Source organism: Tenrec ecaudatus, chromosome 12, assembly GCF_050624435.1.
Source record: "Tenrec ecaudatus isolate mTenEca1 chromosome 12, mTenEca1.hap1, whole genome shotgun sequence".
NCBI lineage: Eukaryota > Metazoa > Chordata > Mammalia > Afrosoricida > Tenrecidae > Tenrec > Tenrec ecaudatus.
Genome location: NC_134541.1, coordinates 103,353,446 through 103,380,296, shown reverse-complemented (window position 1 = coordinate 103,380,296; position 26,851 = coordinate 103,353,446). Strand labels below are relative to the sequence as shown.

The 26,851-nt window shown below is 51.3% G+C and overlaps 1 long non-coding RNA gene across 1 annotated transcript; it reads left to right on the top strand.

The window, feature by feature from the left end:
- The first annotated feature begins 1,038 nt into the window (after nucleotides 1-1,038).
- LOC142462430 (uncharacterized) lies at nucleotides 1,039-26,614 on the top strand. The gene is made up of 3 exons (XR_012787255.1): nucleotides 1,039-1,318; nucleotides 12,560-22,774; nucleotides 23,374-26,614. It is a non-coding gene; the product is annotated as an uncharacterized LOC142462430 (long non-coding RNA).
- The last annotated feature ends 237 nt before the right edge of the window (nucleotides 26,615-26,851 follow it).

The following is a 26,851-nucleotide window of genomic DNA, read 5'->3' as shown; positions in this document are numbered from 1 at the left end:
TGCTCTGACTCATAGCGACCCTGTGCACAACAGAACAAAACACTGCACGTCCAAAGTACAGGAGGCCAAGTCGCGCCATCCTTGCTTCTAAGCGGCATTCTGGTTGTACTTCTTCCAAGACAGATCGATTTGTCCTTTTAGCAAGCAGTCCATGGCACTCAATATTATTCACCAGCACCACAATCCAAGTGCATCGATTTCTCTTTGATCTTTTTACTCACTGCCCCATTTTGAATCACTTGCTGAGAAGGGTAGGAGTCCATTGCGCTGCACATTGCGCCAGAGCCCGGCCTCACTGCCCAATGGTCACATGTACACGCGAGGCCTAAAAGTACCATGGCTTGGGTCAGGGGCACCAATGGTCTTCAAAGCGACCTCCTTGCTCTTGTAAACGGTCACGAGGGTGTGTGTGGCAGATTCACCCCCCCAGCTACACAGAGAGCTACACCCCGTGGCACGGCGATTACTAGTGGGGCTGCTAACCGCAAGTAAGCAGTTCTAACTCACCAAGGGTCCCCGGGAGAACGATGAACCATTTTATTCCCATAAACCCACAGGGGCAGTTCTACCTTGTCCTATCCGCTCACTGTGAGTCAGTAGTGACTCAATGGCAGTTTTTTGATTTCGCAAATATGGGCGTTGATTTCTTGACGGCTGCTTCCACAAACAACCCTCCGGCTGTATTTTTCACCCAAGAAATTCTGCATGTCCGCAAGAGACGGCTTTCCTGCACCACGGCGTGGATGGCTCAGGAAGCACACGCAGACCTACTGCCCCAGGGCGTTTCTGCCCGGCTCGGTGTGTGTGTGTGTGTGTGTGTGGGGGGGGGGGGTCTCCTCGGCAGGTGACCCTCGGGGAGAGAGCGTGGGGGCGGAGGGGGGGGGTCAAGGTTAGCTCCCCGGGCCGCCCGCTCCGAGCTTGCCCTTGGCCACCCGGGAGGAGCTCTCCCCTGCAGTCGCACGCGCGTCATTGGTCACCCGCTTGTTTACCAGCAAGTGGACGCGGAGAGCTGGTCCCCGCCCGCGCCCCGGGCCGCGGGGAACCGCGGGCCACCGGAGCACGCCCCGGGCGGCGAGCCGCATTCCCGGGCCGCGACTCACTTCCTGTTTGGACCTGGAAATTGGAATGTGGAAGGCGGGGCAGCAGCGCCTTGGAAACGGCTGGGCCCGCCCCCCCCGGGACCTTAAAGGGCCAGACTTCCTGGGCGGCGCCTGCGCTGGCGGAGCCTCTCCGGAGGCGGTTTTGAGGCCCGAGTGTGCAGAGGGACCTGGCTGGCCCTGCTTCCGCGCCACTTCCTCCCCTGGGGCGCCCTTGGCAGGTAAGGCCGCCCTAGCTTGGTTTACCCACTGTGCCCGCTGGGCCTTCACGGCAGCCCCGTGTCCGCCTCACCTAAGTGCCAGAGACAGACGGACACGCACCCACGTTTAGAATCCCTGGGATTCCTTCCTTCAGGAGCCCTCTGGGCCGAGGGTGCGAACCACGACTAGGTGAGCAGTTCAAAGCAGTCACTCTGAGGGGCAAAGACCTAGAGTGTCCTCCTACCCGCCCCACAGGGTCATCGACTGGACTCTCTCTTACTGCCAGCCTGGTAGGAGGACAGTGTGCCCACTCCCCGCCTCAGCCGCCTTCAGAGCCAGCTGGTCAGTTCCCTAGGCCATACTTGCACACCTCTAAAATGGGTCCTCTCTCCAGCTCTGGATTTGTGGCTGCGAGGGAGGACTGTCCATAGTTTATTCTCTGGGTCTAGAGCCCGCACCCCTGGATGGGGGTCCTGGGGACACCCTGGACCTGCCCTTCCGGGCATTTCTTCAGAAGGCCCTGCCTGGGGCCCAGCTGTAGCTGGGCTCCATCCACCACCGTGCACCGGGCAGAAGACAGGCCACGGCTCTGTGCAGCCCCTGCTCTGCTGCCTTCTGGGTAAGCAGGAGGGCAGGAGGAGCCAACCCACAGGAAGAAGGTATGACGGGCTACAGTGGAGCTGGGGCCAGCCAGGGCCCAGCAGCCGCCCTCTGTGGCCCTTTGCAGGTCCTGCCATTCTTCAGTCTCCCCTAAGGAGTGCTCAGCTGCTCACGAAGGTCCATGGTTTGAAACCACTAGCCTGATCTGCTTCTGTAAAGATTTACAGCTTCAGAAAGCCTGTGAGTGGTTTCACGCTATTTTACGGGTCCTCTAAGGAACCCTGGTGGCACACTGCACTAAGCACTGAGCTACTAACCATAAGAACAGCAGTTCGAATGCATCTGCTGCTCCTCGCGAGAAAGAGGAGGCTGTCTCTTTCCGTAAAGATGGGCAGTTTGTCTCTGACCTGGAGGGTCGCTATGGGTCGGAATCCACTCAGTGGCAGGGAGTCTGGAGGTTTTTTTATGGGGCCACTGAGTTGAAACCGACTCTATGGCAGTGAGTTTTTCGTTGGTTTCGTGAGTCGGCTGCACAGTGGTTTATAAGCTCGGTTGCTACCCAACTGCATGCGAGCTGACATTCTGAATGTCCCCGTTTGCAAAGGCTGCGGATGACGGTGACAGCACATTACCTAGCTCAGGCTCACATAGATTGAATGCGTTCTGACCAAGGGGCCGAGGATGTGGGTAATCTCAGGCAGAATGCCTTGGAGAGTGGACGACCTCCATCCTTCTCCCACCAGCCCAGGAAGGGGCAGTCTCTCCTACTGGTTTGCGTGGGTGTGGCCTTGATGTGAGTCACCCGGCATTCTAGGGACAGCACAGGGAACCCTTAGTCCTGAGTCATGCCCCGTCAGTCTGGCCCCGACTGCTTTGGTTGGAAGGCCTTAGATCAATCTTGTCAACCCTTCTGTCTAACATGATGCACAGGTCCCAATCATGGTCCTGTTCCTGCTTCTGAGGTCCCACCTGTAACTGATGTCTTGATCTGCCCCAAGTCGTACATTTGCGACAGTTTCTTTTGCCCTCCCGTGCCCTTTATAAAGCTCTGTGGCCCAGCAAACCTTGATGCCATTTGACCTTGTGCTAATGATCTCCTTCGTTAGGATGATGCGTCTTTATCCTTTTTAAGATTTAATAAATGAGAGAATCTAGGACAGATAAACCCCTCAGGACCGATATTGAGAGCAGCGATACCAGGAAGGGGTAAGGGGAAGGTGGGGAAGAAAGGAGGAACTGATCACAATGATATACCTATAACCCCCTCCCTGGGGGATGCACACAGAAAAGTGGGTGAAGGGAGACATTGGTCAGTGTAAGACAGGAAAAAATAACAATTTATAAAATTATCAAGGGTTTGTGAGAGAGGGAGGGTGGGGGAGAGAGGAGAAAAAAAGCTGATACCAAGGGCTCAAGTAGAGAGATGTTTTGAAAATGGCGGTGGCAACAAATGTACAAATGTGCTTGACACAATGTATGTTTATATGTATTGTGAAAAGAGTGGTATGAGCCCCCAATAAAATTATTTAAAAAAAGACTTAATAATAGAAAAAAGGTCTAATAAATGTTCTCCCTAAGTTATATTTAAGATCACTCACCCCAATCAAGTCAATGCTGGCTTATAGAGAACCTCTGTGAGTTTCTGAGACTAACTCTATGGGAGTAGAAAGCCCAGTTTTTCTCCCTTGGTACTGCAGTGGATTTTGAACTGCCGACCATACAGATTGCAGCCCAATTTGTAACCACTATACCACCAGGGCTCCTATCCAGAGAACCTGTGCCACCGTTCCCGTGCCCCAGAGGCTCACTGGGAGTCGGACTCTGAGACTGATGTTCAGAGAGGGTGAGGGACTCAGACATGGAGGAAGTTTCTCTCTAGACTCTCTTCCTGCCTGCTAACTCCTTCCATGATCCAACAAGGCATGTTCTTCTCCCCTTGGAGCTTCTGACCCAGGGCAAAATGTGACATTGGGGTAATTTGACATGCTTCCCTCTGCTTTTTATTCCTTTCAAGCAAACTGTCAGTGTTTCCTGGGCCAAAGCCCCAGAGAGACAATAGCTTTTGATGGCTCAGTCATGCCTTTTCAGTATCCTTGTATCAATGAAATTCTCCGTGAAAACAGCCCATTGAGAACTTTTGAGAAGGCTGTGTAAAGATCAACTCAGCTGATGAAATGAAGCCCTGAGAGTGTAGTCTGGGTTTGAACCACCACTTCTGAGCGGAAGCTGTGGCCCTGGGCGTCTCTCTGCCTCAGCCTCCTCATCGGTCCAATGTGGGTGCGATAACAGTTTGAAATCGTTTGAGAGCTTAGATGAATTTAATGCTTTCTAAGACTTATTGGGTTCCTAGGTGGCGCTGGTGAAAAGTATTGAAAATGCCATTCGCTACCAAAAGAACAAACAAATCTGTCTTGGAAGAAATACAGTCAGAATTCTCCCTAGAGGCAAGGATGCAGAGTGAGACTTGGTCCCTTGTAGTTTGCACATTTTGTCAGGAGACACCAGTCCTTGGAGAAGGACATCATGCTTGGTAAAGGAGGGAGGAAGTAAAAAAGAGGAAGGCCCATGTGTCAGTCTGGGTAGACTAGAGAAACAAATTCATAGGCACTCAAATGTGTATAAGAAAGAGGTTTATATTCAACAAGTTTTAGGGATAATAAAAAAAAGAGGGGGCTTCCCGGCCGGGCCGGGCGCTGCGGGGCCCCCGGTGTCCGCCGTCCGTTGGGGGCCAAGTCGCCGCCGGCCGCCCGGCCGGGGGGCGAACCGGCACGGGATAGGCAGTGCCGTCGTGCTAAGAAGGTTGCCCTCTGTCTCCCTGAAGCCTGATGTCGGGAGCTGGGTTTTTTTAAATGGAAGAAATAAAACAGGAAAATGGCCTTTTTGGGGGGACGGACGTACTCCGACTCTCGTGGGACCGAATTTCTCCCAGTTTGCTCGCCCCCGTCCTTTCCTTTCCCGTCTCTGCTCTTACCCCCTGGCCCTCGAGGAGGCTGTCACCTGAACTTCCGCCCAAAGTCGGATCCAAAAAAAGGTGTATGCCAGCCCACTGGGCTCAGATCTATCCCGAGAAATAATCTCGGAGGATTATTTCTGGAAGCTTAAGAGACTGCCTCATTCATGCCTGAAGATTGCACTTGGTTTCCTACATGCACGAGACCGCTCTTCTCTAACTTGCCTGGGCTGAATTTGGAGCTGGCTTTTCAAAGGCGATTTCGGCTCTGGCCATGTAAATTTAACCATTTCCCCCTCAGGAATATCAGAGAACAGCTCTGAAGGAAGAAGTCATCGTTTGAACCTTGAAGTTTTTTCTTTGGAGCAGTTGTTCTCCCCTCTTCCCTTCACCCCCCCCCCCCTGCAGTACTGCAGTCGGAAGACAGAATTGGGGGACTGTGGGCTGGCAGTTACTTTAGGAATGGTGCCAAACTGCAGAGGTGACTGAAGCGGATATATACCACATTGCCCATAAGATTTTTTTTTAAGTGGCCGGGGAGTTGGGGGTGGATTCCAATAAACCACAGTTGGTAAGACGACCAGGACCCCAGTTCCAAAATCCTTTGAGAGGCTCCTCTCTTGAAGCATCTGGACCTGTTTGTGTATTTATTCAACGGATGTCTGTCATCCAGTGCCTGACTTCATCATACATTTCGGCACCTCCATGCAAACATAGACGTCTTTTGATGACTTAGAATGGAAGGTGATGGTGGCGCTGAGAGAGCCGCGAATCGTTAAACCCATGCTGGACTAATGAGCTCTGGAAAATAAGCGTGACAAATTGGTGTGCCAAGCAGGTTCTGTCCTAGGTTCTCCAAAAAAATGCCACTGAATCGATGAAAAACTCACAGACTTTTCACTGGAGTCAGGAACCTTGTCTTTCGCCCAGGGAATGGTTGGCAACTGCTGACCTTTTAAGTCACAGCCCATTGGGGGATGACTACGCTGAATATACAAAAATCAGGTAACAGCTGTTGCTGCTGGGCACTGTGATCTGGTCAGAGATAAAGCAATTTGGCATCAACAAAAAAAAAAAAAAAAAAAAGAAAGAAGTTTGTATACAAGAGCAATTGAATATTGAGAAAACATTCCATCCCAGTCCATATCAAGTCTATAAGTCCAATATTAGCCCATATGTCTGATACCAATTTAAAAAGTACTCTTCAGGGAAAGTAAAAGGAAATAGAGGAAAGAACTAGGAGGCAAAGGGTATTTATAGAGGTCTAAATACAAGCATGTACATATGTAAATATATTTATATAGGATGGTTGGGAAATAGATCTACATGCATATATTCTTAGTATTAGGCAGCAGATGGACATTGGACCTCCACTCAAGTACTTACTCAATGCAAGAACACTTTGTTCTATTAAATTGGCATTCCATGATGTACACCTTCCCAACAGGATCGCTGAAGACAAATATATGCATAAGCAAATGTGGTGAAGAAAGCAGATGGTGGCCAGCTATCAAAAGATTTAGCATTTGGGGTCTTAAAGGCTTGAAGATAACAAGCGGCCATCTAGCTGAGAAACAACAAAGCCCACATGGAAGAAGCACACCAGCCTGTGTGATCATGAGGTGTCAAAGGGTATCAGGCATCAAAGAACCAAAAATCATATCATTGTAGATGAGGGTGAGTGCAGAGTGGAGACCCCAAACCCATCTATAGGCAACTGGACACCCCCTTACAGCAGGGTCGCTGGGAGGAGACGAGCCAGTCAGGGTGCAGTGTAGCAATGATGAAACATACAACTTTCCTCTAGTTCTTAAATGCTTCCTCCCCCCACTATCATGATCCCAATTCTACCTTACAAATGAGGCTAGACCAGAACATGTACACTGGTACAGAGAGGAACTGGAAACAGAGAATCCAGGAAAGATGATCCCTTCAGGACCAATGATGAGAGTGGCGATACCGGGAGGGTGGAGGGAGGGTGGGTAGAGAAGGGGAACCGATGATAAGGATCTACATATAACCTCCTCCCCGGGGGATGGACAAAAGTGGTGAAGGGAGATGTCGGACAGTGCAAGATATAATAATAATATAATATAAAAATAGTAATTTATAAATTATCACGGGTTCATGAGGGAGAGGGGAGTGGGGAGGGAGGGGAGAATGAGGAGCTGATATCAAGGGCTCAAGTAGAAAGCAAATGTTTTGAGAATGATGATGGCAAAAAATGTACAAATGTGCTTGACATGATGGATGCATGGATTGTGATAAAATTTTATGAGCCCCCAATAACATGATTAAAAACAATGTCCTCTTCAGACTCATGAAACACATGCAATGATGCTGAATGCAGGAAGATCACAGGCCAGTGGGTGGAAAGTCGTTTGGATCCAATGACAGTGGAAGCATCCCAGCACTGGCACGGGTCTCCTCATGGCTCTTCCAGTTCCAGGGCACTGGCGTAGCTCCATGTGTCTTGTCAGCTGCAATGTCTCCCAGAGAGTGAGCCTATGTCCTGCCTCCAGCAGGGTTCCCTGAGGTGCATGGACTGGTTTCAGCAGAACTTCCAGACAAAGAGACTAGGAAGAAAGACCTGGCAAGCCACTTCTGAAAAACCAACCAGCGACAAACTGGGGATCACCACAGTGCATGGTCTGGCGTCCTAACTTTGGACATGTGACTAAGAGTATCACTTGCTGAAGGAGAGCACCAGGTTTGGTGAATTAGATGGTCCACGAGTATTGAGTATCAGGTGTTTCATTGACCAAGCCAAGGCATTCGACTGTGTGGATCATAACAAACTATGGTGGCCTGGAGAAGAATGAGCTTTCCAGAATATTTAATTGTGCCCATGTGGAACATGTATGTGGATCAAGAAGCAGTTGTGCAAACAGAACTAGGGCATTTAGCATCAGGAAAGGTGTGTGTCAGGGTTGTATCCTCTCACCACACTTATTCAACCTGTATGCTGAGAAAATCATCAGAGAAGCTGGATTATATGAGGGAGAATGTGGCACCAAGATTGGAGGCGGTCTTATTGGCCACCGGCAGTATGCAGATGACACAACTCTGCCTCTAGAAAGTGAGGAGGACTTGAAGGACTCGCTGATAAAGATCTCGCTTTGCAGCCTTCAGTATTGTGGCAGTCACATAAACTGTCAACTTGAGTGAAGTCAATCAGGCCATCGCCAACGAGGCCTCTGTGTGGGCATGGCCTTCTCCTGAGGATTCTGGGAACTCCTGCCTTCCTCTCTGGAGGCAGGACACATTCTCCTTTATGAATTTCTGTTGACAAGTCCCATGGAGCTATGCTGATGGAGCCAGAGTCCTGGAGCTGGAGGAGCCACGTGGAGACCCACTCCAGCGCTGAGATGCTTCCGCCGCCACTGGATCCACAAGACTTTCTACCCACTGGCCTGTTGTCTTCCTGCATTCGGCATCATTGCATGTGTTGTGTGTGTCAGAAGTGGAATTTATAGACTGGTATCAGACATAGTGGCTCATATCAGACTTAAGGACTTGATCTGGACTGGGCTGGGATGTTTTCTTAATATACAATTACTCTGATATAAAGCTCTTTCTTTTACACATATGAGTGTCTCTGGATTTTTGTCTCTAGTCATCCCAGACTAATGCAAGTATGGATAACAACCCAATGTAAAGACCCAAATCCTCAATTGGACCAAGAGGTAACTTCATGAAAAACGGAGAAAAGGTTGAAGTTGTCTAGGATTTTGTCCTGCCTGAGTTGGCAAAACTCAATGACAGTGAGTTTTGTTTTTTATATTTTGGATCCACACTCAATGCTCATGGAAGCAGCAGTCAAGAGATCAAACACATTGTATTGGGTAAATCTGCTGCACAAGACCTCTTTAAAGCGTTGAAGAACAGGGATCTCAGATTGAAGACTAAGGTACACTTGACCCAAGGCACGGTATTTTTAATTGCCTCCTAGGCCTGTGAAAGTTGGACACGGAATAAGGCAGACTGAGGAAGAACGTATGCATTTGAGGGATGGTGCTGGCCAAGATCATGGACCAAAGAACCAGCATCTGTCTTGGAAGAGGTCCAGCCAGGATGCTCCTTAGAGGCAAGGATGGCAAGGCTTAGACTCACATACTCTGGACCTGGGGTCAGGAGAGACCAGGCCCTGAGAAGGGCATCATGCTGGTACAATGGAGGGGCAGCAGCAAAGAGGGAGACCCCTTGACAAGGACACGGTGACTGCAGCAACGGGCTCAGGCACAGGAGGCTGCATTGCTCATTTGTTTGTTCAGTCATTATGCTGGAAAAGTCAAACCCTCAAATGAACAGAGTCGGAGTGCTAGGCTACACAGGTAAATAGGGGGTAGGGGCTATTGTGGCCCTGGGCTTCTCCATCACCCCTCTACCTCTAAGGCAGTGGGGTTCTCCTTGTAAAAACACCCTTCCCCCTCCTTTAAGTGTCTCCTGGGGTGGCTCCCTGGCTCATTTCTGGCCAGGCTCTGCCATCTGGAGGCAGCTCAGCTGCAGGACGCCTGCCTGGCTGCAGCTCCTTATCAGACACTGCCCCAGCCCCTCCTCACTGCCCACAGCAGCTTTCTGGGAACCTCTGAGCACACCAACCTAGAAAAATCCGTCAGATTGCTTTATCAAGTTTTGTCTGTGTGGCTGAAGGGAGCCTGGGGCAGTGTTTCTTTAATTGTAGCCCTGAATCACCTGGTGGGAGGCTCTTGGTAAGATCCCAGGGCTCATCCCAAATTTCCTGACTCAGCCTTGTGGGGTATGTGTGTGCGTAGTCCCTAGAATTGTGTATGTTCCCCAGGTGATTCCCAGGCCCTGTGAAGTGTGAGCCCATTGACCTGGATTAGTGCTATTTTAGGATTTCAATTTTTAGGAGTGGGGAGAGGAGTAGGAGATTGGCATCGACCCTTTGAAAATCATGGAAGCCACAGACTCCTCTCCCTGAAGAAATACACATGGATGCTTTTTAGGAGATTTCTCAACTCTTTGAGGCTCATCTGTGGATACACCCATCCAGGCATCCAAGTTCATCCACTCTTTCAGGTGCACATCCAGCCATCCAGGTGCTCATCCACTCTTCCAGGTGCTCATCCAGGCATGCAAGTTCATCCATTTTTCCAGATGCACATCCAGGATCCAATGGTCCAAATCTCGGCTCAGCTTTAGCCAAAGGTCCAGATGAAGACACCCAGGCTAAGGTATTCGTTAACCTCTGATTGTGGCCAGACCTGTACTTGGTGCGGGGCAACCCTGGTAGCTAGAATAGACATGGTTCTGCGTGCACAGAGCTGACAGGCTAATGGGTGATGCACAGTTAGGTCCTTACAAAGACTGCAGGTCAAAGGTCAAGACCCTTGAAATAGACAGGAAGGTGTTACATAGTCATCACAGGATGACAAATGCCCACTCCCAGTCCTTGGTCCTCCATCTGCGGCTGCTGTCGAGGCGATACTGACTCAGAGCAACCTGTTGTACAGCGGAGCAAAACACTGCCCGGTCCTGTGCCATCCTCACACTTGTGACCACGTTTGAGCCCATGGCCGCAGTCACGGCATCTGTTCATCTCTTTGAAGATCTACCTCTTTTCTGGTGACCTTCTACTTTACCAAGTGTGATGTCCTTCTCTAGGGAGTGGCATCTCCCGATAGCAAAGCCAAAGCCCACGAGGCAAAACCCACTGCCATTGAGTCGATTCAGGTTCTTTGTGACCTTATAGGACAGGGTAGAACTGCCCTGGTGGGCTTCTGAGACTGTTACTCTTTATGGAAGGAGAAAGCCTCATCTTTCTCTCCCTTGGAGCCCCTGGTGATTTCGAACCATTGACTTTGTGAGTATCAGCCCAGGGGGCAACCACTACCAGGTTCCTTAAATGAGACAATGCCCCGTGAATACGAGAAACACAAACCTCCCAAGGTATTGAGCTGACTATACTCCCTGCCCACAACCCTTCACGGGCTGGTAACTGCCTTCCTCCCACCTCATCCAGCTCCATTCATGTCACTCTCCCCAAGTCTACTGTGCACTAGCTGCTCTGCCAGCCCCCCACCCCCAGTACCTTTGCTCCTGCGGGTCTCTCTCTGCCCCACCTTCCCCTGCTGGGACCTCATTCTGGCAGTCATGGCCGAGAGACATGCTGCCTGCCTTCTCCCTCCATGTGAATCAGCGCCTTGCCTTTGCCCCGGCGTATTGTGCCTCTTCCCTCTGTCCTTTTCCGGAAGGACCAGGCGCTCCTATTCCTTTGATCAGCCAGTAGCTTCTTCTGCCATCCGCCTGTCAGCTCGTGTGTTGCAGTGACACTGGAAGCTATGCCACTGTGATTGCAAATACCCTGGTGGACCTTGTTTCAGCAGAGCTGCTGGACCAAGGCCGAGGAGCAGTGAAGGCCTAGCAGTCAACATCTGTGGAGCCTAACAGAATATTGTCTGCTCCAGTGTCAGGAGATGCTCCCCGTAGCTTAGACAGCCAAACCAGCTCTGTCTCACAGCGACCCTATACGACAGGGTAGAACTATCCCTTTGGGTTTCTGAGCCTATAAACTGTTTATGGGAGTCAGAAAAGGGAAAGAAAAAAAACAACCCTGAAACCCAAACCCCAAACTAAGCTTATTACCATCAAGTTAATTCTGATTCATGGTGTCCCTCTAGGGCAGGGAAGAACCCCCTTGGAGTGGCTGGTGGTCTCGAGCTGCTGACCTTTCGGTTAGTAGCCCCACATGTAACCCACTATGCTGTTTGGTGGGCTCATCTGCACCTGGTGTCTGGCTCTGCTGCACACAGGGCCGAGTACAGCCAGCTCGGTGGTTGGTTCCTTGCCCATTCCTTTGAGGAGTGCGTGGGACCCAGCCTGTCCTGTCATCAGTGTCCTCTGACTTGGAGGTGGCCAGTGAGTGGACTGCTGGGTGCGTCCTTCTGTCTCGGCCCTCTTCCTCCCCAAAGCCCTCAGCATTCCCCTACCCTAGGTTCTCCATTACCCCCCACCAGGCTACTTATCATCATCTCTCCATGTGGGAGAGGCCAATAAGCAAGGTGAGCAGAGGCTGACTTGTGCTTACTGCAGTGAACTGGTTCCCCTGTTTCCCCACCCCCTGTAAGCCTGAGCTTACCTGGCTCACTCACCTTTCCCCGTCTGTCCCATCTACGCTTCCCGCTGCACTTGCCCTGGTTGGAGATGAGCAGCTCATCCGTTATGACCCATCCATGGTGCTGTCTCAGCCCCTCTCCCAGCGCTTCTCTTCCATGGGCTGGAGATGGGCTGTGGTTTCCCCGCGTCGGAGCTCCAGTTGGCCAGCAGAGGGCAGTGGTGTGCAGCCATGGCAGTAAGAGGGACCTGAGTGGACAGGGACAGTAGCCAGGCTGTTTTCAAACTCTGGCCTTTGAAAGGCTGCCCCTTTCTCCCACTTCCCCCGAGAGGTAGAAGAACCCTCATCTCCTTGCTATGAGGATTGTGTTGTTAGCTGCTGCCAAGTCAGTCCCTGATTTATGGTGCCCAGTGTACATCTGACCCAAACCCTGCCCGGCCCTGCACCCTCCCTGTGTCCTTGCGTGCTTGTGTTAGTCCGAGTAGACTAGAGAAACAAATTCACAGACACTCATATGTGTATAAGAAAGAACTTTCTTGTATAGTAAGAAAACATCCCAGCCCAGTCCAGATCAAGGTTATAAGTCCAATATTAGCCCATATGTCTGATACCAGTCTATAAATTCCTCTTCAGACTCACGCAACACATGCAATGATGCTGAATGCAGGAAGATCACAGGTCAGTGCGTGGAAAGTCTTGTGGATCCAGTGGCGGTGGAAGCATCTCAGCACTGGCGTGGGTCTCCACGTGTCTCCTCCAGTTCCAGGGCTCTGGCTCCATCAGCGTGGCTCCTTGTGTCATGTCAGCAGGAAGATGAAGCAGAGAGTATGTGTGTGCCACCTCCAGGGAGGAAAACAGGAGGTCCCAGAATCCTCAGGAGAAGGCCATGCCCACACAGAGGCCTCATTGGCTGTGACCTGTTTGACAGGCTGGACCCCACCCCTTCACTCAAGTTGACAGAAGATTATGTAACTGCCACTGTGCTGCAGGGTTTTCATTGGCTGATTTTCAGAAGTAGCTCACCAGGACTTTCTTCTTAGTCTTTCTGAATCTGAGTGCTCTGCCGAGCCCTGTTCAGGATTCCACCACGTGCAAGCCTGTGCTGACGGATGGGGCGTGGTTGTGCAGAAGGAGTCCAACACGCATCTCCTGCTTACTTCTCCGAACTCACACCGATTGCTGTCTAGTTGAACTGTCCCGCCGGATTCCCAAGGCTGGTATCCAAGATTTTTGAGAGACAGCTTCTTGTCCAGCTACCTAGAAGAGATCCCTGTTTGTGCCTGTTCCAAAGGAGGGTGTTCCAAGAGCATGTGGACATGATCACACAGTATCATTATAATGACATGCAAGTAGCAATTTGCAGGTGAATAGTTAAAAACTGGTTGCAGCAGGACACTCCAGGGAAGTGCCAGAAAGTCAAGCTGGATTCAGAAGAGGATGTAGAAGGAGGGGCATCATTGATGATGCCGCATGGAATCTTGGCCGAGAGCAGAGAATACCAGGAAAGCATTTCCTTATGTTTTATTGACTCCACCAGGGCATTGGGCTGTATGGATCATAACAAACTACAGATATAGCATATGAAGAACCAGGAGTCCCGAAACACGGACTGTACCCCTGCAGCGCCTGCACACACACCAGGAGGCAGTAGGGCCTTCAAACGGGTATGAGAGTACCGTGCGGTTTAACAGCTTTCTCCACGCTCATTCAATCTGACGGCTGGGCAGAGAAACCGAGAAGCCGTGCCATCTGAGGGAGAAGGCGACATTAAGATCGGAGATGTTAAATTTGAAATCTTTAAACGTCAAGGTTTAGAATGACCTTTACGACCACTCTTCATTTTCCAACCAGTCTGCAATATGTAGGTGGCACGACCATGATTGCTGACTGACGGGGACGTAAGGCTCTTGCTCATGGAGATTAAAGACTACAGTTTTCCATGTGGATTGCTCCCCAGGTAAAGAGAACATAACTGATCACAACTGGACCGATAAGCAACATCATGACAAACGGAAAATAGCGATGTTGGCTAGAATCTCATTTTGCTGGGATCCACAAACAGCATGCAGGGAAACAGCAGTCAAGACATCAAGACACCTTCCCCTCGCTTACTGACACGCTTAGGTTCCAGAGACCAGGCTGTTGTGGGAGCTTGTTATGTGAGAATGGGGGATGACCACATGAGATCACAAAACGGACAAAGACTACCGCGTTGCACAACTGCCAAATTGCGTCATTACAGAACTGCCAAACCGTTGAGAATCGTGGCCCAGCCAAGCCGAGAGATAAACTTAACCATCACTGCCAGCATTTCGCTTGCCTTGCACCTCGGTGTTTGTTTCTTCCAGCTGCACGGGATTAGTGCACACAACTGTCCGATAGTAGTTTTTGGATAACAAAGTAGTTGGTAAGAGAGAAGTAGGTGCAGAATCTACTTATGCAAACATTGCTCATTGTTCCCGTGATCCATTCCACTCGTCTGGCTACTCACATAACAAGTTCACTTCCCAGCCTCCCTGTGGTTCCGTGTAGCTGAGCTCCCTTGTAGCTATATGACCAGATTCTGGCCAATGGGGTGTAAGCAAGTGCTGGGTATGAAATTTCCAAGGGGTGTTGCCCTTTCTCTTCCTTTGCCTCTCTCAGTCCATGGTGTGGGGCTGCCGTGGTAACGTCTGTAGATGAAGCTGCCATCTAGGACGCGAGGAGGCTTTAGAGACGCAAAATGGGCATCTGTACTGGGTTCATCTGACAGAAGAAACTTATGTTCCCGATACCAGCTCCGCCACACAAGTCCTGGACCTTCTAATGACCGATTTTTATGTTACAGAAAAGTGAATTTGTTACATTTTGTTGCTATTGGCTGCTCGTGGATCAGGGGAAGGCCAGACCATTGTGATTCATAATGTTCATTATTGGCTGATTTTCTAACCTCAGAACAATACAAGGGCTCCCCTGGCGGAGGGGTGGTGGCTTTGCCCTAGGTGCATTGGCTGGGCCTCAAACCTGGCTCTTGCACACGGAGTTCTTGTGTTATTTAGACCACTGCTACTCGGGATCTCTGTTATTGGTTGCTGACCTCCATCAAAGAGTTCTGGGGAATTTTAAATGAGATATATGTAAGTGAGCTGTAGGCACCCAGGACGCGCTTGCCTTTCTCCCGTGCCTCTTCAGCAATCCAGTAAGACTGTCTCTCATCCCCAGTGAAAACTCTGGAGAAGCATCCTCCTAGAAAGAAAGAAAGAAAAACAAAATGAAATGTCATCAGCTTCTTGTTGGCTGTCCTTCCCAACAGTCCCTCACTTACCTGGGAAGAAAACATCAGGATCACAAACAGGGCCGTCAACTCGAAATGGTTTCCTTTGAAATTCCTCCTGGCTTCCTTTTGACGAATGCTTCAGCTGGCATGGGACTCAGCTTACGCATCTGCATGGTATTTTAATTGGAGAAGTCATGCATTCTTTGAAATGGTTATTGTGTTTATCAAAGGACGCGGTGCAATTGTTCCGCAGCTGAAGCCGAGCCTTTGAAAACAATTTTGTTGCATCTTCTCCTCGCCTTTCTTTGGACTGAGACACGCTCGAGCATTTTCCAGGCATCAGTGGGCCCCGCTCGTGTGTCATCTGTGGATGACCCAGTGATCACATATTCGACGAGCCCTACTGTGTCCGATTCATGTTTGTCGACTCGGTGACTTCTAAGGGCCCTCTGACCCCTGAGGTCCCTGGTTCTCTAAAGTATGGCCTGTCCTCAGAATGCGAGTCTAGGTCCTGAAGGAACCCGGGGGAAGAAGGACAAGGATGCCAGAGCTGAAGGAGGAAAGGGTTGACCAGGCTCAGCAGCAGCACATGAACAGAAAGGCGTTTTAAGACCGCCGCGCTCGAGATGTTCATCTCTGACACCTTAAAAGAACCACACACACCCAGCAGTCCTCAGTGGAACTTTGGCAGGGAGAAGGATACCGGTGATCACACTGACAGACGCTTCCTAAACATTTTAGTTGTTGCTCGGTGCCGTCGAGTTGATTCGGACTCCTAGGGACCCGATGTACAGTAGAACCGAGCACTGCCCTGTCCTGCGCCGTCCTCACAGAAGTCCGTCTGTCTGAGCCCATTGTTGCAAGCACCACTGCGTCCCCCCAGCTCGCTGGGGCCATTGAGGGGCTTCCTCTTGTTCACTGACCCCCTACCAGGCACGCCCTCTTTTGTCCAGGGACTGGCTTTGATCATACGTCCGAAGTATGTGAGACAAAGTCTTGTCATCTTCGCTCCCAAGATGAGCTTTCTGGCTGTCCTTCGACAAGACAGATGGGTTGTTCCGCTGCCACCCCACGGTACTCGCCCAGTTCTTCCCCGACACCAGCGCCCTGCCTCCTCTTCACTCTCCTTTATTCACTGTACGACATTCACACGCATCCCAGGCAACCCACAAGGCTCTGGCTTGGGCCAGGCACCTTCGATGGGTTCCCCATGCTGTTGGCACGGGCAAGCCGCCGCAGTATGACAACGTGACAGCTGAGCGATGGTTTGCTAAGGCAGTCAGAATGAAGAGCTGCATGAGGAGCTGTGGTGGTCTGGGGGCGTCGGGGGCGGGACCGCACCGGCCACTCACCACCAGCAGCTCTGAATGCCAGGCAGTCTGCTCCAGTAAAGGTTTACCATCTGGGAAATGCCAAGGAGCGGTTCTACTCTGTGCTCCGGGGTCCCTGTGGGTTGGAACTGACCCCATGGCGGTGGGTTTGGGTGGCTCTGACCATCTTGATTATCCCATAAAGCAGTATTTCGTACGGTAAGTCAATTTTTATTGGACAACCAAAAGCCGTTGGTTGTGGGTTACATGTGGTACCAACTGTAAGGTTAGTAGTTTGGAGCCAGGAGCTACTCCTTGGGAGAAAGATGAGTCTTTCTGCTCCCGTAAAGAGTTCCAGGTTCGGAAACCCACAGGGGGGCCAGTTCTACCATGTCCTGTCAGTTGCTACGAGTCAGAATTGACTCGATGGTAGCAAGAATTTCAAAAATTAATTTTTCTCCCCGCCGCCCCCACAAGAATTAAAAAAATTTCTGTACATCTCTAGAGGTGCCCCAACTGAAGTTAGTCCCAACTTAAAAGTGGGGTGTATTTTTAAAGTCCCTTGGGAAAATGTTTTCTCTGTAGCAAAGAGTAAAGCACGATCAAATCCCCCAGGCTAGCCCGGCAAGCACCCTGGAGTGGCTGGGGCCACATCCATCCTTGCGCTGTGGATTCTCGACCCCGGAGGCCTGCGCTTCCCTGCCGCGACAGCCATGTTTTCCTTCAGGTGAGTGTGTGCCGAGTGAAACCTCCGCTTCTCTTCCTTCATTTATGCCCCGTGGATGGGCTTCCCAGAGGCTCGTCTGCTTCAGTGTTTTAGCTGTCCCCTCTACATGGCAGAAGAGCCCCGGATGGTGCGCGTGGTAACTGGCTTGGTTGCTCACTGAAAGGTTGGGGGGTCGAGTCTACCCAGACTCAGAGGTACCCCGCAGCCTCATGATCCAGATGGGTTTTAGACACTTGTTTTTTGTTTTTGCCTCAATTTGGAAAATTTGAGAGGACTTGAAATGAGGCCGGAGCACGGAGTTGTGCAGCCTCAAAGTGTAAGATCGTGTTGCGTTTTCACAACTCCAGATGCAAGTCAGTTTGGCAGGTCATTGTGTGTGCGTGCATGTGCGTGTGCGTGTGTGTACACATGCACGCACACAGACACGCCAGTCCTACAGATCAAATCAAAGCCAGGGCGCAGAAAGAGAGGGAACAATGGAGAACAGAAGTCAAGAACATGGAGAAGGTCAGAGTTCCTGGTCTGAAAGAGACTGGCAGAGCCCCCAGGACTATGGTCCTGAGCCCCCCACAGTACCCTACCCCAGGGTGGCGAGCTCCTGAAGAATCAGCCATTGGAAGCCATCTGCGGAGTCACCATGAGTCAGGGCGACAGGATGGCAGCTGGTTTAGGGGGTCGACTGATGGGCATTTCTTGGGGTGTAGCAGGGACCAGCTTTGTCATGGAAACAGGTGCTTCGAAACTCCTGGAAGGAGAACAAAGCACCCTGAAGCACTCAGTGGCAGGCTTGCTTATCAGAAATGATGCTCCAAGTTGCCCCTCCACCTGGGCCTCCTGTCTCCCTGGGTCACTCGTCTTCTTCGGAGCCCAGGCCGCGCTCTGCAAGCTTTCAGGGAGACACAGACGATGTGTGCTCTGTCTGTGTCGACGGGTGATAGATACTTTTGAAGTGCAGGGGTCTTTAGCGATATTCCAGTCTTCACAGTGTTCATCTAGTGAATTTGTAACAAATCAGAGGTGGCTGTGGGGCCTGTTCCCCGCCCCCAGCTCCCCTTTGTTAATTAAAGTTGTGGGTTAACTTGACTAAGTTTCTCAGTGGTTTGGCAGTTCGAACTCCTAAATTCACTATGGTTAAGACAATTCTGGCTCACAGCGACCTTATAGGACAAGGTAGAACTGCCCCTGTGGGTTTCTGAGACCATAACTCTTGACAGGAGTAGAAAGCCTGTCTTTCTCTGCAGAAGCAGCAGGTGGTTTTTGAACAGGCTGGTTTTACAGTTAGTAGCACAATGTATCACTATGTAGTTACTCCCAGGAAGTTTCCTCATGGCCTGCTTCCAATATAAGTGGACACTGTGGAAATGTCTGCTTGCCCTTTGCTGGGTCTGGATGAATATCCGATTCATCATTTATCCTCCAGTTATTTGAACCCAAGTCAGCAGCCTGCCTGCCCATCTTAGATTCATTACCCTCTGCAGCTAGAAGCCTGCCATCTGATCTGCTGCTTTAGGCTCACCGGTTCCTGCAGCTATGTGAGTCAGGAGAAGCCTCTGGCCTGACATCTGACCCATGGACTTGACACTTGCCAGCCTCTTCAATTGTGTGAGCTATTTCCTTGAGATAGATTTTTTCCCCTCTTTATATATAAGTTTCACTGGGGTTTGTGTCTTTCGAGAACCTAGCTCAAGACTTGTCTCCCGTGGTCCTTCCTGGTTGAATCAACCCCAGAGGCCAGTTCCTGTGTGGGGGTGTCCTTCTCTGCTTTGATCTTTCTCTGACTCGGCTTTAGGATTATGGTCATATGGAGCCAGGCAGCCCTTAGTTGTGAAGAATGTTGAACTTACTGTGGAGACCTAGTTCAACTAGCTTGACTGGCAACAGGATGGTTGTGAGTTCAATTCCACCTCCTACAAGCCACCATAGAAGTAAGGCCTGGCATTCTCATGGCAGAAAACCAACCCCTGGAAACCCTAAGCAGCACAGTTGTGCCCTGGCACACGGGGTTGGCAGGCATCGGAGTCAACCGGATAGCAATGGACTGTAGACAGGTGAAGGTGTGTGGAGGGGCGGGTGTGGCAGGCTTCGCAGGCTCAGCGTTCCTGTGCACTCGGTATGGTCAGTGAGACTGTTTCCACACACAGGGTCCCCATCACTGTATGAGCAATCTGGTGGGCTAGGCACTGGGCTGTTAACCACAAGGTCAGCAGTTCGAAGCCACTAGCCACTCTGAGGGAGAAAGATGAAGCTTTTACTTTCCACCTGCATGAAGAGTTAGAGCCTCGGCGCTGCCGGTGGCCCACTGTGTCTCCACTGACCGTGGATCCACCCGATGGCACCCCGGCCTGTGATCTTCTTCTGGCTACGTGAGTCTGAAGAGGCACGCAGGGATCTCAAACCAGTCGATAACTGATGCCTCCAAGTCTGCAAGACTTTATGGACTTCCGTTGGGCTGGGCTGGGCTGCCTTCTCGATATAAAACTCTTTCTTATTCATTAAAAAAATGTGACAGCTACAGCCTTGTGAGCCACAGGGCCAGTTCGCCTCTGCTCTGTTGGGTAGCTGGGAGTCAGAATCGACTGGCTGGCAGTGAGGGCAGGACCCTGTGTGCAAGAAGCCCGGTGGCACAATGGCGATGTGCTTGGTGTTGAACCACAGGCTGGTGGTGGGGAAATGACCTGGTGATACATCCCCATCAAGGTGACGGGCAGGAAACTTCCACGGGGCAGACTCAAACACAGCCAGCTGTCACCAGCACCAGCACCAGCTTGGCTGCAGCCCTTCCCCGTGTGTGAATCATCCTGCCCCCTCTGAGACCCTCATCCCAGGGGACGGGTGTGGGATGTGCAGCAACAGAACTGCCTGCTACATATCTAATTTGTGGGGGAAGGAGGGGGCCCACATTGCCCTGAGAGGCCTGCTTTTGGGAGGTCACTTGCGTGACAGCCTCTGTTTTAGGAAAACCCTCTGAGCAAATTCCACGGCTGCAGTGATCACAGGCTGGTGACAGTCGCAGACGGCGGGCATGTGGAGAAGGACCGGGAAGACTGGATGGGAGCAGAAGGATAAGCAACTTTTTAAATGGGTATTTATTTTTTAGAGCAAGGTTTGGTTCACAGAAAAGGTGTACAGGAAGCACAGAGATTTCCAATCTACTCCCCGCCCCCTAGGGCTTCTCCCAGGAGCACTTGCGTTTCTGTGGCTCATCTGATGAGTCCGTCAAACAAACAACCCCGCCCCCCCCACCCCACCCCACTCACTACCATCAGGTCAGCGCCGACTCACAGCGACCCTGTAGGACAGGGTGGGACTGCGTTTGTGAGTTTCTGAGACGGTGACTCTACGGGAGGAGAAAGCCTGTCTTTCTCCTTAGGAACCGCTGGTGGTTTGAAACGGCCAACCTCTCAGTCAGCAGTCCCATGCGTCACCGCTGCATCACCAGGGGGCTCCTCTTATGGTATAATTGTTGCTTTTAGCTGCAGTCCCATTGGGTGACCTCACACACCACCAAACAAAATGCCTCCCGCCTCGGTGCCACCCCATGATCCATTGTGGATCGGACTTTTATGACCCAGAGGATTTTCATTGGCTGATTTTCAGCAGCAGCTCACCTGCCAGGCCTTTCTTGCTGGTCTCTCTCAGTCTTGGAATGGCTCTGAGATCTGTTCAACATCCTTGCCGCACACAAGGCTCCCCTGGCAGACCGTCCGGTGGCCGTGCATGAGGCCCGTGAGGTGGGAATTGAACCCAGGCTTCCTCATGGGAGGTGAGCCATCACTGTCCCATGACTATGAACTCCTGTCTGGAGTTTCTGGACACTGGGATCACTGCACAGTGAAGGCTCGTGGGCTCGGGCAAATGCTGGAATCTGTGTGTCCACCAGGATGAGGTCCTCAGAATGCTGTCACCCACTGTTGAGCCCTCTCCTGCATTCCCACCCCTGGGGACCTTGTCCCAGCCACTTAGACAAGCAACCTTGAAAAGCCCTTGATAAAGACAAATTCTCGCCTCTGCCTGGCCCAGAAGGCGAGCCCAGGGTGCGCCACGATAACTCATGGGAATGCGGTGGCCGTGTGGGCAGGGTGGTCACTGCTGAGTTATTGTCCTGGCAACTGTTCCTGACTGCCCAGCTTCCATCCAATTACCCTGGTTACTGCCATGATAAATTCTGGTGGCTGAAGTCACAGCGTCTGGCCGGCTCCCAGAACTGACACCCACCCGTTCCGCCCCCATCCTGCCCCATCCACTATCAGCCCACTGGAGCATGCTCTCGGGACCCCGCCCCATCATCTGGACCCCCGAGGAGACAGAAGCCAGATGGCAGCTCCTGCTCCAGGATCCCGAGCCAGTCCATGGTGACTTCTCAGCCATCTCTCACTGAGCTCTCCTTAGCCACTGAGTCCCTGGGCAGCTCCCTGAGACTAGAAGCTTGAGGCCACGGGGAGGTGCCATGGCAGAAAGGCATGGCGACTACTTTGAAAACCAGCCAATAGAACCCGTCTGGATCGTAAATGCCCGATTGATGGCCCACCCTGGGGATGGTGCAGGACGGGGCAGCATTCGGTGTGGCTAGAAGTTGGGGCAAACCCCACAGCGGGCGACACCACTAATGCCCGTGCTCTCTTATCTTTGGTTTGTCTAGTCTACTAGGTGCCAGCCCAGGGAGCTTGGTCTCTAAGGAGCCTTTAGTGAATCTTCTGCATGAGGCAGGCCACGTGGTCTCGGTGGTAACACTGGACATGGTCATTAGACAGCATCTCCGGACAACAGTGTGTGTGGCCAAGTGACAAAGACTCTTTACCTAGGGACCTTGGCAAAGCCCCTCGTGTGCTTCACGTGCTGCAACATCCTCTTCCTCCTTTGGTGCTGTGCAAGCAATGTTCCGCTGGGTAAGCCCTCCTCCTTTGCGTTGAGGTGGTCTGTGGGCGCTGGCTGTGACGGCCTCCCAAGCCAAGCAGGCCTGGCTTTCTTGAGGCCCTGCCTGCTGCACCCAGCTCCTGGAAGACCTCAGCTGGAGAATGGCAGGGATGGCACACGCAGCTACCTTGTGCAGGACTGTGGGAATTGGTTGAGAATGGGCAAGGAGCCCTGTCGGGTGATGGTTCAACTTTTGACTGCTGACTGAGGGCTGGGTGCTTTGGACAGTCTCCCCCCTCTCCCCCCACCCCCACCCCGACTGCAAGGGAGAAAAGACCCGGCCGTCTGGCACCACAAAGGTGATGGCTGACATCGGGCACTGCCGAGTCAGTTCCGACTCACAAACCCCCACCCAGGCTGCGCCCTCCTCAGCGCTGCCCTTGCCCTTGAGCCCATTGTTGCAGCCACAGTGTCCATCCAGCTCGCCGAGGGTCTTCTTTCTGCTGGCCCTCTGCTTTACTGAGCCCGACGGCCTTTTCCAGGGCCTGAGAAGGGTCCTGCCTGAGCATGTGAGAGAAAGTCTCACCATCTTTCCTCAAAGACACATGTTTGTTCTCCTGGAAGTCCAAGGTACCTGTACTGTTCTCCACTCACATCACCCACTTTCCTTTGGTCTTCTTCATCTGGCGACCAGCCATGAGGTGAGTGAAAATACTCCTGGGGAGTTTAGCCTAGGAAACGCTGGGGGTCAGATGTCTTCTGTCAAATGGGGTTGCCTGGCATCAGAGTCAACAGTAAACAACAACAAAAACAACGTGAGTGGACAGGCAGCCTGTACACTATTGGGCATTTTTCTAGAGAACAGTGTCCCTTCTGGGGAATTTTCATTTTTTCTTTAAAAAAATCTAAAAGGGCAAGATATGACAAAATAATATTTTATAAATTATCAAGGGCTCACGAGGGAGAGGGAGTGGGGAGGGAGGGGAAAAAAGAGGACCTGATGCAAAGGGCTTAAGTGGAGAGCAAATTCTTTGAGAATGATGAGGGCAAAGAATATACAGATGTGCTTTATACAATTGATGTATGTATGGATTGTGATAAGAGTTGTATGAGTCCCTAATATGTTTTTAAAAAAAGACGAATAAAATTTGAGCTGTGGAAGAAAACTAGGCACTGGGTGATCTGTCTTAAAAAAATCTAAAATCACTTTATTGGGGGCTCGTACAGCTTTTATCACAATCCACACATACAGCCATTGTGTCAAAACATTTATACGTTTGTTGAATGTGCTTCTTTCCAGAGGTGGGAGAGGCTGGACCAACACAAGACCTTGAAGTTGCTCTAATTCCAGCCATCCCCAACATGGCCAGCAGGGGCTGCTGCAGGACCGCCTTCCCTCGTTCTAAGCCAGCAACCGCTGATCAGCCTTTCTGTGGGAGATGGGCGCTGCTGAGAAAGGGTCTTTTCTGCCAGTGGAGTCCACGCTGTTCTTTTCAGGGCAACATTCCGGATGAGAGGCCCGGAGCTGGCTGCCAGCAGCCAAACGCTCGGGATAAGCAGGCCCCATTGAGAGAAAATGCAGATGTAGAGAATGAGCAGGTCTGCTGCCATCGACTGGACAGCACTGGGTTTGGGCCTTTTGGTTTGGAATCTTATGGAGGGGGTGCGGTTTACCAGAGCCTGTCTCTGTGGAGCAGCTGGGTGGCTTCAAACCACCAACGTTGCAGTTTGTAGCTGAGCAATGTGGTTAACCTTTGTGCGGCCTGCACTCCAGACCCAAGTTCAAGCCAGCTGTGTGACTCTTCGACCCCCAGGTCCTCTCCTGTAGCCTCGGGGTGATCTTCCACCTCTGTAGCTGATTGGAAGATGGACAGAGTGCTGTAGGTGAGCGCCTGACACAGTACCTGACACCCACCGAGTGTTCAGGGTTTCTTTCTGTTCTGTAGGACCAGGCACCATGTCACCTTTTGCTTTTCTTCCCCAAGTCCCCATTAAACCTTTGTTGATGCTCTCCGCCCTGGGAGGGGGCTGGGGCAGTGGGCATTTGAGATCTGTAACCAGCCGCCGTCGCGTCAATGCTCACTTAGAGCAGCCCCCTGATGTCAGTAGAAGTGTGCTGGGTAGGGTTTACAGGGACTTGTTTTGGGGGAGTAGATGATCAGGCCTTTCTTCTGAGGCACATTATCCATGTTTGCCACCCAGGGACCTTGGTGGCGGCGGTGGTGGTGGTGGGGAGGTTAGGACAAACTTCTCAGCCTTGCCTCAATAAAGGTCAGCCCTGATGTCAGTTTTACCATTCAAATGTATCCATTCTTCTTTGGTCTTCCTTATTCATTTCCCAAATTTCACAGGCACAGGAGGTGATTGAAATCACCAGAGCTTGGGTCGGGAGCACTTCAGTCCTCAAAGGAACATCCCTGTTCTTCAAGACTTTCAGGAGAGCTTGTGCAGCAGACTGACCTCATGCAAGACCGCCTTTGCTCTCTTGATTGCTGCTTCTGTGAGCATTGAACATAGCAAATTAGGTTATCTCCTGACCATCTTATTTTAAATTGTCCCCTGCCCTAAGTGACAGTTTTTCACAGTGTGTCCAAATCATCGCGATGTCCCTCTGTTTGTTCTCTTTCTGATCTAGCTGCCCTCCTGTTCTTCGGTTGCCCTCCCCTCTGTCTCACCTTTGTTCTTGGGGAAATGCTGCCCTTTGAGCTCCTGTAGTTCAGGATGTGAGGGAGCACGTTACTCATGGGGACACCCTTTCCTTTGTCAGCCGAACTATTTGGCTGGTGGGTGACTTGCTGAGAGAGTTCCGATGTCCTGTTTAAAGGGCATCTTAGGGCAGGTGATAGTCTTGGGTCACTGTAGTCTCCTCTGGTCCAATAACTGACCTTTTTAAAAAAATTTTTTTCCCCCCAATAACTGACCTTTTAAAGGAATTCTGTTCCACCTTTTTCTTCTATCCTAGCCAGGAGCTTCTCTCGTGGCTCTGGTCTGAACCACCAGCATTGGTAGTGGGCACAATCCAGAGCATCTAGTCTCCTGACGTCTGTTTACATAAAAAATGCAGGGTCCTGCTGGGTTCAAGGTCACTGAGGCTGGTGTACACATGGCTCATTGGTCCTTTGGGCTAAGGATTCCCAGGCACTTGTGATTTTCTTCCCTCTTCTTTGATCTGGATGGGAAGAGGCCAGTGCTTGCAGTGTCTCTGAGACCAGAAGCTCTACATGATTGATGCCGGCTGCAATTATTGATCGCTCTGAGCGGGATCCTGGATGGAGAGAGAGCGAGAGAGAGAAAAATTCGAAATAACAAGAGACCAGATTTCTGGGTCGGATAGAGACTGGCAGAAGGCCCAATACTGTGGGCCGTAGACACTTCTCCAGCCTGGCACTGGGTCTACCACTAGGGGTCAATATTCAGCCAAACCATAAACCCAAACTAAATCCACTGCCACCGAGTTGATTCCAAGTTGTGATGGCCTGTAGGATAGACTGAAATGATCCCACTGAGCTGCCAGGACCGGACATCACAGCCGGAGCCCCAACAATAGATGGGTCAGAGAGTGACCGACAACTCAGATAAGGACTGTGCTCTAGAGCAGTCACTGGAAGAACAGCATTTGCCCACCAGCCAAGCCCCGAAGAGGAAGGGCTAGGAAGGAGGGATAAATTTAGAACGGTGGACACAGGAGGATGTGGGAAGAGTGCTGTTACACACAGGGAATTCAACCAGTGCCGTGAAACGAAATGGGTAAATTACTGAACGGAAAACTCTGAATACTTTCCCCCAAATGCCAACAAAAGAAAACTATTTTCGATCCATTATCCCCTTGACCTTCTTGGATGTGTCCTAAGAGACAAAGTCGCCCACCCGTGAGGCTGTGTGCACCAGGGTGTGGACCGCTGTGCTGTTCACACTGGAGGACATGGGAAGCACGGCGTGACCGAGAGAGGAACGATCGAGTAAGTGGAGGCACATCAGCATCCCGGCCTTCTAACGAATCCCAGTGATCTATCTGGATGGATCTGGAAAGAGCTGAACTTTTGTCGTTAAGGGAAAGAGAAAATGGTTGAATCATGCCAGTGACATAATTCCTTTTTTGGGGCACAAGCAAAAGAGCCCTCTATGATGTATTTACCGGAGCCTTGGTGGTGTAGTGGTTCCATGTTGGGCTGCTAACCACAAGGCCAGGGGTTCAAACCCACCAGCTGCTCCACAGGAGAAAGTTGAGGTTATCTACTCCTGGAAAGATTTCAAGTTTCAGAATCCCAAAAGGGCGGTTCTGCTCTATCTCACAGGGTCATGATGAGTCTGCCGACTAGTGAGCTTTTAGGATGTGCTTAACAGAAGCCCCGGGAGCCCTGGTGATGTAGTGGTTACGCACTGGGCTGCCATCCGCACAGACGACAGTGGGAAACCACCGTAGCTCCATGGGAGGAAGGCTGGCCTTTCAACTCCCATAAATAGTTACAGTCTCTGAAGCCCACCAGAGGCCGATGTGAGTCCGAGTCAGCATCGGCAGCGAGTTTGGTTTCGGTAGCAGAAATCCCGACAGTGCTGTTGGGTAAGCATTGCACTGTTAACCACAAGGTGGGCAGTTCAAACTGCCATCTGCCTTCAAGAGGAAAACGAGGCTGTCTGTCCCTGTAAAGATGGGCAGCGCTGGAAATGTACCTAGGGTCGGCACCCACTCGATGGCAGTGGGTTTTGGTTTTGGTCTGATGACATGCATATTCACTCGAATGTGTGTGTGCACAGACAGAGTAGAATAGGTGACTATA